The following is a 12500-nucleotide window of genomic DNA, read 5'->3' as shown; positions in this document are numbered from 1 at the left end:
TTTCTACCGGTTCAGGTAGCTAGTAAGTGTGGTCGGATAGATAGTCCTTTATTTCTACCCACCAGTTCGGATAGCTAGTACTTTGCTTCTTTCCACTACTGGGTCGGATAGCTTGTACTTTACTAGTACTCGTCAGTGTTTTCGAATAAATAGTTTTTTATTTCTACCCACCAGTGGGGGTCGGATATCTAGTATTTTAATTCTTCTCATTAGTTCGGATAGCTAGAATTTTACTCCTACCCGCCAGTGTGGTCGGATGGCTAGTACTTTACTTTAACCCACAGTGTGGTTGAAAAGTTAGTACTTTACTTCTACCTATCAGTGTGGTCGGGTAGATAGTTATTTACTTCTACACATCATTGTGGTCCGATAGCTTGTACTGTATTCTATCTATCAATGTGGTCGGATAGATTGTGCTTTGTTTGTATCCATCAGTGGGATCGGGTAGCTAGTACTATATTGCTATCCACAAGTGTGTACGGATAGTTAGTATTTTTTATTCTGCCCCATTTTGTGATCGGATAGCTATTACTTTATTTCACGTATTACACGTATTTGTATCGAAAAAAAAATTATGTCTTCAAAATTAAAAAAAAATGGATACATGATCGCTGCATAATTGTATAGCCTAAATGATAAAATAAATGAACATATGTGATATTAAATGAAGTCATTGTATTCTTACTGAAGGAGACACACGCTGACAGTGACAGGAAAGCTGGAAAATCTTGAGATACTGATTTTATGGATTATGTTACAGGGAATTTATTCCCCGTCATGAGGGGAAATGGGACATAGAAATACCGGTGACTTACGTATAATTCTGTCCTAATCCAATTAATTTATTGTAGCACAAACCAATTATAATTCTGTTCTACCCTCTTGTTGGAAATACATCATAATAACAGCTTTTCATTGCATTTTTTTCACGATGGGCCTTGTGTATGTTTTATTATTTTTGACACGGAGCTTTTAAATGTCAGACATGAAAAAGTGCATTATACCTGTGTATTCCCCTCTTTTTTGCAAACTCTTGTCAAAGGCAACTGATATTTCATTGAGTAAAGTAATTTTGATCATGCAGTTTTCTAGGGAATGGTGTCAGTCTACGATATGGTGTTATTTGTAGCACTTACGTTATCACTTATCAACTGATAACAAAATGCATTATAAGACGTACATGTACATGTAAAAAAAAGGGCATCTGGAGTTCGCTCAATTGAATTTTGACTTGAAAAACTAAAAAAGACAAACTAGTAGTTTGTAGTTCAACCATGCAAGATGTCAGTGAGTTTTGTGTTCATTCATCAAGATCTTCCATGTTAACTGACCACGAACCTGAATATCACACAACCTGGAGCACTGCTACGGTGCCAATTGAATTTTATTGTCATTTGTAATCAGAATGGTGAATTTAAATAAACGAGTTTAATTTTGACAATTTACATGTACAACATCAAGCTTGTGGTTCGATACATTTGAAAACGATCCCGATTCTTTCCTTTTATCTTAACCCTATTTTTGCAATTTGACGATTAATTTAAACAATCGATGTAAATTGATTCAGTACAAGAGTGCTTTCAATTATTTGATATTTTGTTGTAGAGATGTCAATTTGATATCTTGTGATTTCTTTTGCCAGTGGTGGGCCAAGAGTCGGATAAAAAATTTCACACAGTATCTCATCAAGAGTAATCAGGAAATATTATCATGTAACCCCTTTGAAACCCACTTTTCAATATATGTGAATCCACCCTGGTCTCCTATTCTCGGAGCTCCCAAACTCAATGGACGGCTCTTTGGCAAGATATATCAGTGCATCTTTCAATCCTTGTACCTATTTCTTTTTCTCTGTTTCCAAATTTCTCTTTTTTTCATAAAGAGTGCTCGCAAGACCATATCTTCGCTCAGATTTGCAATTATGCAAGAATAGAGGAGAATTATATACAGTTTTTACACCCTTTCAGTATATCTGTCAGATGTCTACTACTCTTCTATCATGGCCTGTTTCCATTCTAAATTGTCGTTATTACTTTCGTGTGCATTCATTTTTTTCTTTCTCGTGAACATCTTTTGGTCTCTCTTTTTCGCGTATTTATGTCATTTAGTATAATACAATTTACGAACGAAGTATTCGGGGGAATTTCGATTGCCGTCGAACATTTTTTTAATCTGTGGTCAAAGGGTCAAAGGGAAATAACTCGCATAGTAACGGCAACGACAACCTTTTCCCTTAATCCACTAGAGGCGTTCATTTACGTAACTCCTACCTTAAACAAACGTGATCATGAAACTTACTTTAGTGTAAATGTTTGTAAGAATCAGGCAAAATGGGGAAAACAGAAACATGTATGTCATAATTCCACTCAAAATCACTCAAGGATACGTTCTGTTTTGAAAAGTCCATTATTTTATCTCTGCATCACTGGCTTTGATCAGAAAGTTTTCAATAGAATATTGGACAAATGAGATTTTTGACAGAGTTATCAGCCCTTAAAATGTTCATGCACCGTGTATTTCAATGAAACTGTAACTCAATGGTCCAGCACGATATGGAAAATCTTGTCTCTTTCCCTTGATTCCGATTTGCAAATAGTCAAATTAAACTATCCAAATGATGATTTTTTTTTCATGCCATGTTTCACTCACTGCCTGATTCGTACAGAGACTGACACTTTAACTTCAAGTAAGAGCATCTACGTAAATAGAGAATGAACTTGTACTTAATTAATTATAACTATTCTAACTTTATTGATGTGAGTTGAATCATTGCGTATTTCCTTTCTGCATAGGTAAATACATTCGTAGAAGACACCCATAATGAAATACCGCCTCATAATGTAACTTGTTACTTTTTTTACACCTCATGATATTTATTTCTTAGATCACCTGATTGAAAAGTCATTGAAGCATTGGAAAATTGCATATGCAGATTTTATAAACCGCTTGAGCATACAGTTGATACGACCAATAATATCATAGCCACGTCAAGAACACCTTAAAAATGAAATTTACTTGGACTGTTGGGATGCTTTTATTAATTATACCTGTCAGTATTTGTAGAATAGAACACCAGAATTTTGTTGTCAAAAAAGAGAAATCTGTTATTTCTTCTGGATCTAATTTATGGAGTATAAAACGGAAATCAGCAGTTTCCTGTGCTGTATATTGTAAAACGCAAGAAATGTGCCGATCTGCAACCTATGATAAACTATCTGAAGACTGTCGCCTTGATTCTGCGTTGTTTCCCCAAACGAACAAATCTAGTGATGCCATTGTATTTATAGACAATGCAGGTATGAACATTTTCTACAATAAAGTTTTACTTATGGGTCATATTTTTTAACTACTTACCATATCCAAAGCACTTACTTTCTATTTTGCTTTCGTTCATTGTTTGCTTCTGTGTGTGAGTTTTTGTTTCTTGTTTTTGTATTTTTTGTTTTGCTTTGTTTTGTTTTTGTTTTTGTTTTTGTTTTGTTTCCTCTCCATTCGGTAACATAGTAAGTATTTCAACTGTAAAAAATAAAATTATAACAATGAAGAGGGATGTATTACATAAATTCATTACCAATCTTTTCGATCGCGGACAAAAATTAAAAAAATAAAACATAAAACAAACAAAAAAAGAGATAATACAAGAAATTTAAAATTTAAAATGTCTTATTCCCTGATAAAAAATGAAACGAACAAAAACAAAAGCAAACCAAAACAAAACAAAACATACAATAAAACAAAATCAAACATACATATCAATTCAAACCAAAACAAGTTTTGTTTTATATGTTGTACTTTCTGTTTTGTCGAAAATTTTACTCCTTTTTCACTGTCGATATTAAAACATTCTCTGTTAACGATCTTTTAGAGATGCAATAAACGCTGTTAAGGTTAACTCTTAACGAAAAATTAACAGAGTATGGTTTTAGCATACATTTTTCACGGTTTATAGTTATTATGCATCAAGTTGGTGTCTGTTTTAGTACCTCGGCATGTTTATAGGCGTTGGTATGTAAAAATTATTCATTATAGCAATCTAACTGGTTTACAAATCAAATATCTTTAAATGGGTGGTAACTAAATTATATGAATTTAATTGTTCGCGTCACGAAGATTTATAGCATTTAATGTTAACATTTTGTTTAAAGTTTAATAAGTGTCTTAGAAAAATTTACTTGCCTTTTAATTTCCTGATTCCCTGCACGAAAGTTGGAAGGTAATCAAGGGAACCAAAATTATAGCGGAAATCAAAAGAATGTAATCCAGGGACAAAGATCAGACATGGAAAACAGACATACATAACAAAGAACACAAAGTAACAAAAGCAAATGAGCAACTCGAACTCCACTAAAAACTGGGAGCATGGAGAAGGTGCAATGGTAGGGTAAGCGTCCTCTGCTTTTCTAGAAACACCCGCCAGGTTGCTCATAAAAAGTGAAGTCCGGGGTAGACAAACGAGGAAAGGAAAACTATGATCCGTTGAATAAATCAGTTTTCATGGTGCAGATGGATACACCATCATGATCCACGAGTTCATGATGAGGACCATAAAACGTCTGTAATGATGACTTCAATATTGCAGCAACCCAACCCTGTTCCAGAACCCTATTTGTTAGAGGTCTAGCGCGATACAAAAGATCTGCGTAGTTTTGGCAAGCTCTGGCATAACGTATGAGTTGTGATATGAACACTCCATACGCAGGTGCTGAAGGGACCTTGCCACAGATGAAAGGAAAGTTGATAATCCTGAATGAAAAGTCATCACGTTTGTCGTAAAGTGTGGTCAATAGTTTTCTTTTACCATCGATTTCTAAGTGTAGGTCAAGATATGAGACTGATTTCACAGTGTCTGTAGTATCCCTTATCTCAAGTTCTTTTGGACAGATGCAATGTATCAAATCCCCGAAGTTAGGATTGTTTAAAGATAATACGTCATCTATATAGCGGAAACTGAGATTGAAGGATCTAGCCAAACGATATTCTTTCTTTCTGATCAGATCAGCTATAAAGGCAGCCTCATAAGAGTGAAGGAATAGGTCAGCAAGTAAAACACGTCCACCACACTGGACAAAGATATTGTGGATTAAAAATTCCAGCATTTTGTAAACATCTTCCTCTGTATTCCCTACTTGCGGAGCTCAGGATGCAGCCATATTTTATCCTGTTTTTGCAGAGTTACCTCCCGTAAGAGCAGGTATAATTTCGAAGTCTCTCTAATCGATGTTCGGATTCGGGTGCAGAAAGAAGAGGTAACTCGAATGAAAATGGACTTCCCAGCAGACAAACACAACGGTATTTCTAAAATTTACAGGGTGTTTCATTTTGTTGGTAGGTTACATATGAATGATTTTCATTTGTATCCAGGTTAAAGAAAATTTATGGCAGGTTCAGTAGAACGAGAAACTTCCTTTTGACTTTCGAGATTTCCTAAAGTATCGTCGATATCGGATGGAAAACCTTACGTGTTCCGAATAGATACCTGCTCCAAAGGGAGATAAATGTTGACAAAGTGTTGGTCCGCAAGTCGGGAATATTTGGAAGATGATTTGGAATTATTTTTACAAAAGTATGAGGAATATCTACCACGAACTATATATTTGTATCTACGTGTTCCATTTTTGTTTTGAAAAAAAAAACGATGTATAATGTTTTTTAGTCGGAATTTTAACTGAGTATGGGGAATAGAAGTATGCAGTGTTGAAAAATCATAGGTTTTAATGCCATTATATTCAGATAATAGTCTTGAACTGATTGTCTCCAAAAGATCTTTCGAATGTTTTTGGATCTACATTGAATTAATACCACTGCGGGAGTAACAAGTGTTGTGGTAGGACTGTAGACCATCTTTGACAGTTGTGAGTATAGAAGTTAAAAGTTTTGAAAGAGGTTTGGTGGTACATTTTGCAGATCCAGCTATGAAACGTTGTTTATATGGATTCTTGACCCACTTAAACTTTCATTCGTTTTAAAATTAAAGACCTCACGGCCTTAAACCGCTCTGACAGAGAATCAATGTCTTATTGTTCTCGTTTTATCCATTTTCTTGCATAGTCCTCGATGACATCCATAAGAACTTTAAAATTATAATTCCAATTTACGGAGCGTTGGTCACGGTACTTGGGACCTTTAGAAAGGATATTACGCAGAGATTCGTTTTCGATGATGGTTAAACATCCCGTAATGACGTGACCAGAAGGACCATATTTGAATGGAGAGGTTTTGCAAGAACAGTCAGCTAGTTTAGCCTTGAAGTCCTCAATCTCGAGGTTCTGCAATAGCCTTTTATTATTGAAAAGTTGGATGCAATGGGTGAAGTATAGGAATATGAAATAATTGGTATGGATTTGTCTTTGAAATATGGAGGAATTTTGTTGGTAACGTTTTAGCAAAACAATTAAAATCAACGTCTGTGTAGTTAAGTACATTCCTTCGTGAGATAAATTTCTAATAACTTATGTATAAACAAGAGTAAAAGTGGACAACACATCATTAACAACAAAGATATACAAAACTCATAACTGGACAGCACATCATTAATAACAAATGTACACCCAAAACCTCAAAATTCTTGACCTAACTGTAAATGTAACGCCTACTTTCCAAATTATCTTGGGCCGCTCAGGCAGTAAATGAACAATACCAATTCTCGTAAAGATAAGTTGCTTTAATAAACCTTAATTTGGACCTTTAATTATTCAACACCCCAATTTCACTTCCACAGTGGAAGTTAAAATAAAAAAAAATTATAAATCGCTAGTTTTCCAAGAAAGATTGATACCAGGATAAAATATATAATATCTGCGGGTATTTTGTTCTTTTGTTAATGTGTTGTCAATGTCGGAATTTTGGATCAAATTTGGACATGTTTAACAACGGACAGTCGGTATAATTACTGCGCCTCGTTAAATTCCATTTGATTTGTTAGACTGACTTTTTAGGAGATCTGATTCAAAAATAAAAAGACAATTGGTTAGATATAAACTTCGTATCTGTTACACATATGACAGTTTATTATCGAATAATCCTATATTCAGTTATTTCTTTTACAACGCATCTGCTACAGACACTTTGCGACATAAATTAAATTACTATCAGAAATCAACGGTAGAAGGAGTTTCCACAAAACAAACATGTACAACAAACATTTTCAAAAATTAAAATTATATTATTTCCATTTGTGTGGGACACAATTCCTGTAGCTCTAGGAATATGGCGTTTTTACAATACAGCTCAAGTATCATGTTTTATATTTGGCGGATTACTTTTGTATCATGTTAAACTCGCACAGTCAGCTTAAAAAAAGAAAATTTGGCAAACTGAGCTCATTTCTGAAGAAGTTTACAGTCCATATCATTAAGTCGTCGATAATGTTGGCTTAGTAATCTCCAGCAAGAGAAAAATAAGTTGGCTCCAATGTCGTGGTTTCTGTCTTTTTGATTCAGGTTTGAAATATCATATGAGAAGATTGGTGGGTGATTTTAGAAAAAAAAATGTATCTCTGCATATATTTTATGTTACTTGCGTATACAGGGACAACTCTTTCGCTGTACCTATGTATAATGTTGTTTCAACGCAAACTGCAGCCTGTCTTGTGGTTTCCTCGTATTTCATAGAGGACCAATGGGTGGCCTTTGACTGACATTGTCATCCCGGTGGCGTTGTTGTATCTTTGACATATATATCATACCTATTCCCGTTAAATTGTTTAATACTGTAGCATAAACAAGACTAGCTAAAACGAACATGTTACAACAGTTATACTTAATATTGATTTGTTTTTCTGCTATGTGAAAAATGTTTTTCAAACCATATCTTGTGGGTTGAGCTGAGTTTTGTTTGTTATTCTTAAATCAAAATACCGGTTTTAAAAATATTGATCAGACATATGTGTAAAAAAAGTGAAACACATGAATAAAACCGCAGCGATTTTATTGCCTGATCCAAGTATTTAGAACTCATCATCTCCAGAAATAACCATGAAAACGTTTGTCAAATTTTGTTGAAAAACACTATGAAAAATGACCTAAAATTATCCCTGTAATTTTTTCCTTATATCAGCAGTCATACAATGTTTACGCCATATATCCTTTAGGAACTATGAAATTATATATTCAATTTTTATTAGATATTTTGATTTGTTTCTGGCAAAAAAAACAAAACAGTGTATTCAATGTAGAGAATGTCCATGCAACAACCAGGCAGAGGTTGGCACATGACAAATTTTAATTTAAGAAAGTGTCGTAAATTTTATATTACAAAAGCATCTTTCGTCAAATTTGAATGTAAGTTTTTAATAAACTGCAGCGTATAAAGAGAAAACGCGAATAAATGGATAACATCGACATTCATTGCTAAAGGAAGTGCAAAAATTCGTTGCATTTTTCTGGAATTTTCTGCTATAGTTTTCAGGGCCATCTGTTTGACAAAAGAACATTTTGAACAAAGCAGTCATTTTGTTTTGTTTTTTGTTTTTTTTATATGCCATCCATATTATAGGATTTGCCTGAATTTCACGTGTACATAGTCTTAAAATTAAAATGGAGAAAAACTTCAGAACTAATAAAAACAATAAAAGGCAAAATTGCAGAAACTTGAATTAAGGAGATAAACCGAGGGTAAGGGACACAGCTCTTAAAAATCATTGCAACGTTTGCATTCATCATTTTTGCACCAGTCTCATGAGTAATTTCAAGAGTAATGTCCCTTATTCTAGGTCTACCTCCTTAAAATACAAAATATCTTTCGTTTATTTGCAATTGTTCATAAGATCTTCTACAAGCTAAATATATGCCATAATTTTCAATAGTAACACAATGTTCATCTGGACCATGCTTGAATGGTGGTACTTGTATTATAGAGGGTCCAAATTTCATCTGTCAATGTCTTGATGGCTTTGGAGGAACATTATGTAATGGTAAGTACATTGCATATTAATTGTAATTGTATTTGATTAACATCTACAGCACTTGGATGGTATAACATTCCCATTTTCACCATATACAATCCCTAACTCCCAATTGCCCCCATCCCCATTCCCAACAGAAAAGCTACCCTTTTCCATAGACAAATCCCCATCCTCAATATAATCCTAATATCATTTTTCTTTATCAAGTATTTTCATTATCCATTGATCTTTTTTTATTTTTTAACATTTATACTATTATTCTGAATTAAGTTTGGTATACTGTTCGTATCAATAATCACTTTAATAGCTAATATTCCCTTTCTCTCCATTCAAAAAGCTCATCCTCCATACACCATCCCACTCCTGTTCCCCATTCCCTCATACACCAACCCGACTCCAATTCCCGTTTCCCCAATACACAATCCCGATTCCCAATCCCCATTCCCCATACACCATCCTACTTCCCTTTCCCTCATACATTATTTGCATTCCCCATCCCCCATACACATTATCGGTTCCCGTTCCCCCATACACCATCCCATTCCCATTCCCCATTCCCCAATACACATTCTCGGTTCCCATTCCTTCATACACGGTCCCATTCCCATTCCCCAATCCCCCATACACCATCACGATTCTAATTCCCATTCCCCATACACCATCCTACTTCCCTTTCCCTCATAATCTGGTTTGTGCCAGTTTACATTTTATCGACCGCTTTGCAATCGTAATTGGTATTTACTCAAATAAAGACAATGGACAAAAGATCTTTTCTCATTGTATTATTCAGGACTGGGGTGTTATCCTTGTGACATCAGAACGGTCCAAGTAATACGATATGATTTTATATCACTTAATATAAGCCAATTAAGTAACTCGTGATGAGTATAGTATTTAATGATAAAATGTATTCACATAAAAGTAAAAAGAATAAAATCACATTAAATCATATAAAGCATTTTCTCTATCATTAGTGTAATATTTTTCTCCTATATGCATGTTATATGTGAATGGCACGATAACCTGGAAGGCCGGGTAATAGTTTCCTTCCACAAGTTTCCCTCAAATATAACGCCGGGTCACCAGTGACGTCTTCTGTCTTTTGATTACCTGATCGAATATGACGTTATTATATTCACTTTTATACGTCCTAATATTCAAATTAAAAGAAAAATACGTTTAAATATATTTTTTAATTACTTATAATATCTTTCGATATAAATGTACAATTAGAAAGTTGATTCAGGTAATCTCATCTTATTTTTTATATCATTTCATAATTAGCTCATATATTGTACATATCCGGTGCTGGTCACCTGAGTCTATATATTTTCAGTGATCCTATGATCCTATGATATTGAGCAGGGAACCAGATTAATGGTACGATTGATCTGTAAATATAACGAACATTGTACTGAGTTCATTTGTTTTCGTAAGCGTAATTATACCTTGCAATAGATATTGTGTGTGTGTGTTGTGGAGGGGGGTGTGGTGGTGGGTGGGGGTGGTTTTTATCTTTTTGTATTTTTATTTTAGTTACCATTTTCTTCAGATATAAGTTATATGTACATAAAAATTGATGTAATAAAACACGCGGACGCGATGGGCTAAGAAAGACTTTCGCCATTGGTCGATGAAGAACAAAATGACTATATTTCATTTAACATATTTTTTTCATAGCTTTGTTCTAGGGAACACAATTGGATAGATCCACGGATTGTTACGTGTCAATGTGATATATGGTGTGATTTCGATGGCAGTTGCTGTGGAGACAGATATCTGTATTGCAAATAAAGTCGCAATGCCTGATTTGACCTTGTTTAAGACTAAGGAATACAGACAAAAAGCGACATTCATAAATAGCAGCATGTACTTACAATGTGTGTAGTTATATTTTGACACTTTACTTCTTCCCTGATTTCACTAATTTTAGTACCACACTTGAAATTTGTACAGTTTTAACAAGAAAGCGTTTAAACGAATTTATCATGTTTATGACAATTTATGAAATAAAATTATCTAACTTCATCTCTTTTTGTCACTAACAAACCCATTATTTTTAACAAGAAACATATTTTTCTCTGTAGCAATGCCTGCGAACCTAACTATTCCATGTATTCCTCACTCACAAATATTTGCGAAAAAAATATGTCCTCGTTCATGGCCGACTTCATCGCTCATTTGACACTGAGGCGGATGAAAAGAAGATTTTGTGTCAACTCCTGGTGATTAATAACATACCCACCTAGACCTTACTGCATCCGGAGGCACATAAGACTAGGAAAAGCCTAAACAAGTCGATTTGAAAGACACTCCGCTGCTTTGTTAATAGCTTTTCTCAGAACATACCAAATTCATCGCCCGAATTTCCAAAGGCAAGTAGCTTTTCCCCAAATGCCTTTAGTTTCCTTGATTACTCCTCTAAACTAAAACCCTTTCTGAACAGTATAATATGTATGGTTTAAACATATGTTTTGTTTATCAACCTTCAAAAAAAATTTGATTTGAATTGAGGTGACTATGATTCTGGTTTAGACAGGTTTTCAGTTTACAAAAGAACCAGTTGAGAAAGATCGTTATGTATTTAAGTTGTGGGTCACCTGGTCCTTGCTATTTTATGTCTATTTTAATGTATGGTATTTGTTTCCGAATAACATTTTTTTTATTTACACTAGAATCTTGGTCGACATCATGGATCATAAATTGAAAACATTCTGAACAAGGATGAGACTTATATTACCCCGTAATTACACTTTATAATAAAACACATCTATCTGTTAACTAGACAAAAACAAAGCAGAAAAAAAATGCACACCAAGATGTCTTTATAGTTATGATATATTTTGTAGATCGAATCTACACTTCATTGCTTCGTATTTTAACTAAAGAAAATCATGCTCATTCAAACACACGAAGCTACCATAGCAGTAGTTACAAGAAGTATCATAATCATGTTTTAATAATTTACAACAAAATATGGCGTCAATAAGTGGCTTTAACAAGTAAACTTTCAGGATTTACATCTGTTATGTTCAGGTATCTCTGTTTTTCCCCAAAAAAACAAGTAAAGATTCCTTTTACAAGACAATTGTATTTCGAAGCAATATTACTTGAAGTTCACATCGAACAAATCTATTGATATTACATGTATTGTGTTTTTGTATTACATGTTCGAAAACATTTCTTATTGGTAATAAGCTAAACAAGTTAAAAAATATTTCAAATAAGATTCGTAATAAAAAAGCCAACGCGTTAATTTCCCAATCAACATAGTTAAAAATTTTCTTATAGTACATGTATTGTCCATGGATCACATGTGCAAAGACTGATCCACCACCCCTGTTTAGTTTTTTAGCTATCTAAATATTTTTGTTTATAGTTTAGGTGTTTTTCATTTTGCAATGACCAATTTTATCAAAGGTCAGTATCACGTCAAAATGTACGCTAATTTAGTTCGGCATTGAACCAATTTATTGCTTACTTATTTTTTCCTTGAATCAATACATGACGTATATTGTACTGAGTTTTTATTTTATTCTTGATAAAATGTTATCCCAGTTACCTAACAACTGTATAAAATAAGAATATAAGAATACGA

The 12500-nt window shown here is 33.9% G+C and overlaps 1 long non-coding RNA gene across 1 annotated transcript; it reads left to right on the top strand.

The window, feature by feature from the left end:
* Positions 1-5240: 5240 nt before the first annotated feature.
* On the top strand, positions 5241-10861 carry LOC148597548 (uncharacterized). The gene is made up of 3 exons (XR_015918781.1): positions 5241-5289; positions 8804-8911; positions 10583-10861. It is a non-coding gene; the product is annotated as an uncharacterized LOC148597548 (long non-coding RNA).
* Positions 10862-12500: the final 1639 nt, after the last annotated feature.

This window comes from Perna viridis, chromosome 15, assembly GCF_037379345.1.
Source record: "Perna viridis isolate PV_CMFRI_1.1 ecotype Kerala chromosome 15, ASM3737934v1, whole genome shotgun sequence".
Taxonomy (NCBI): Eukaryota; Metazoa; Mollusca; class Bivalvia; order Mytilida; family Mytilidae; genus Perna; species Perna viridis.
This window is presented reverse-complemented; position numbering and strand designations above follow the sequence as displayed.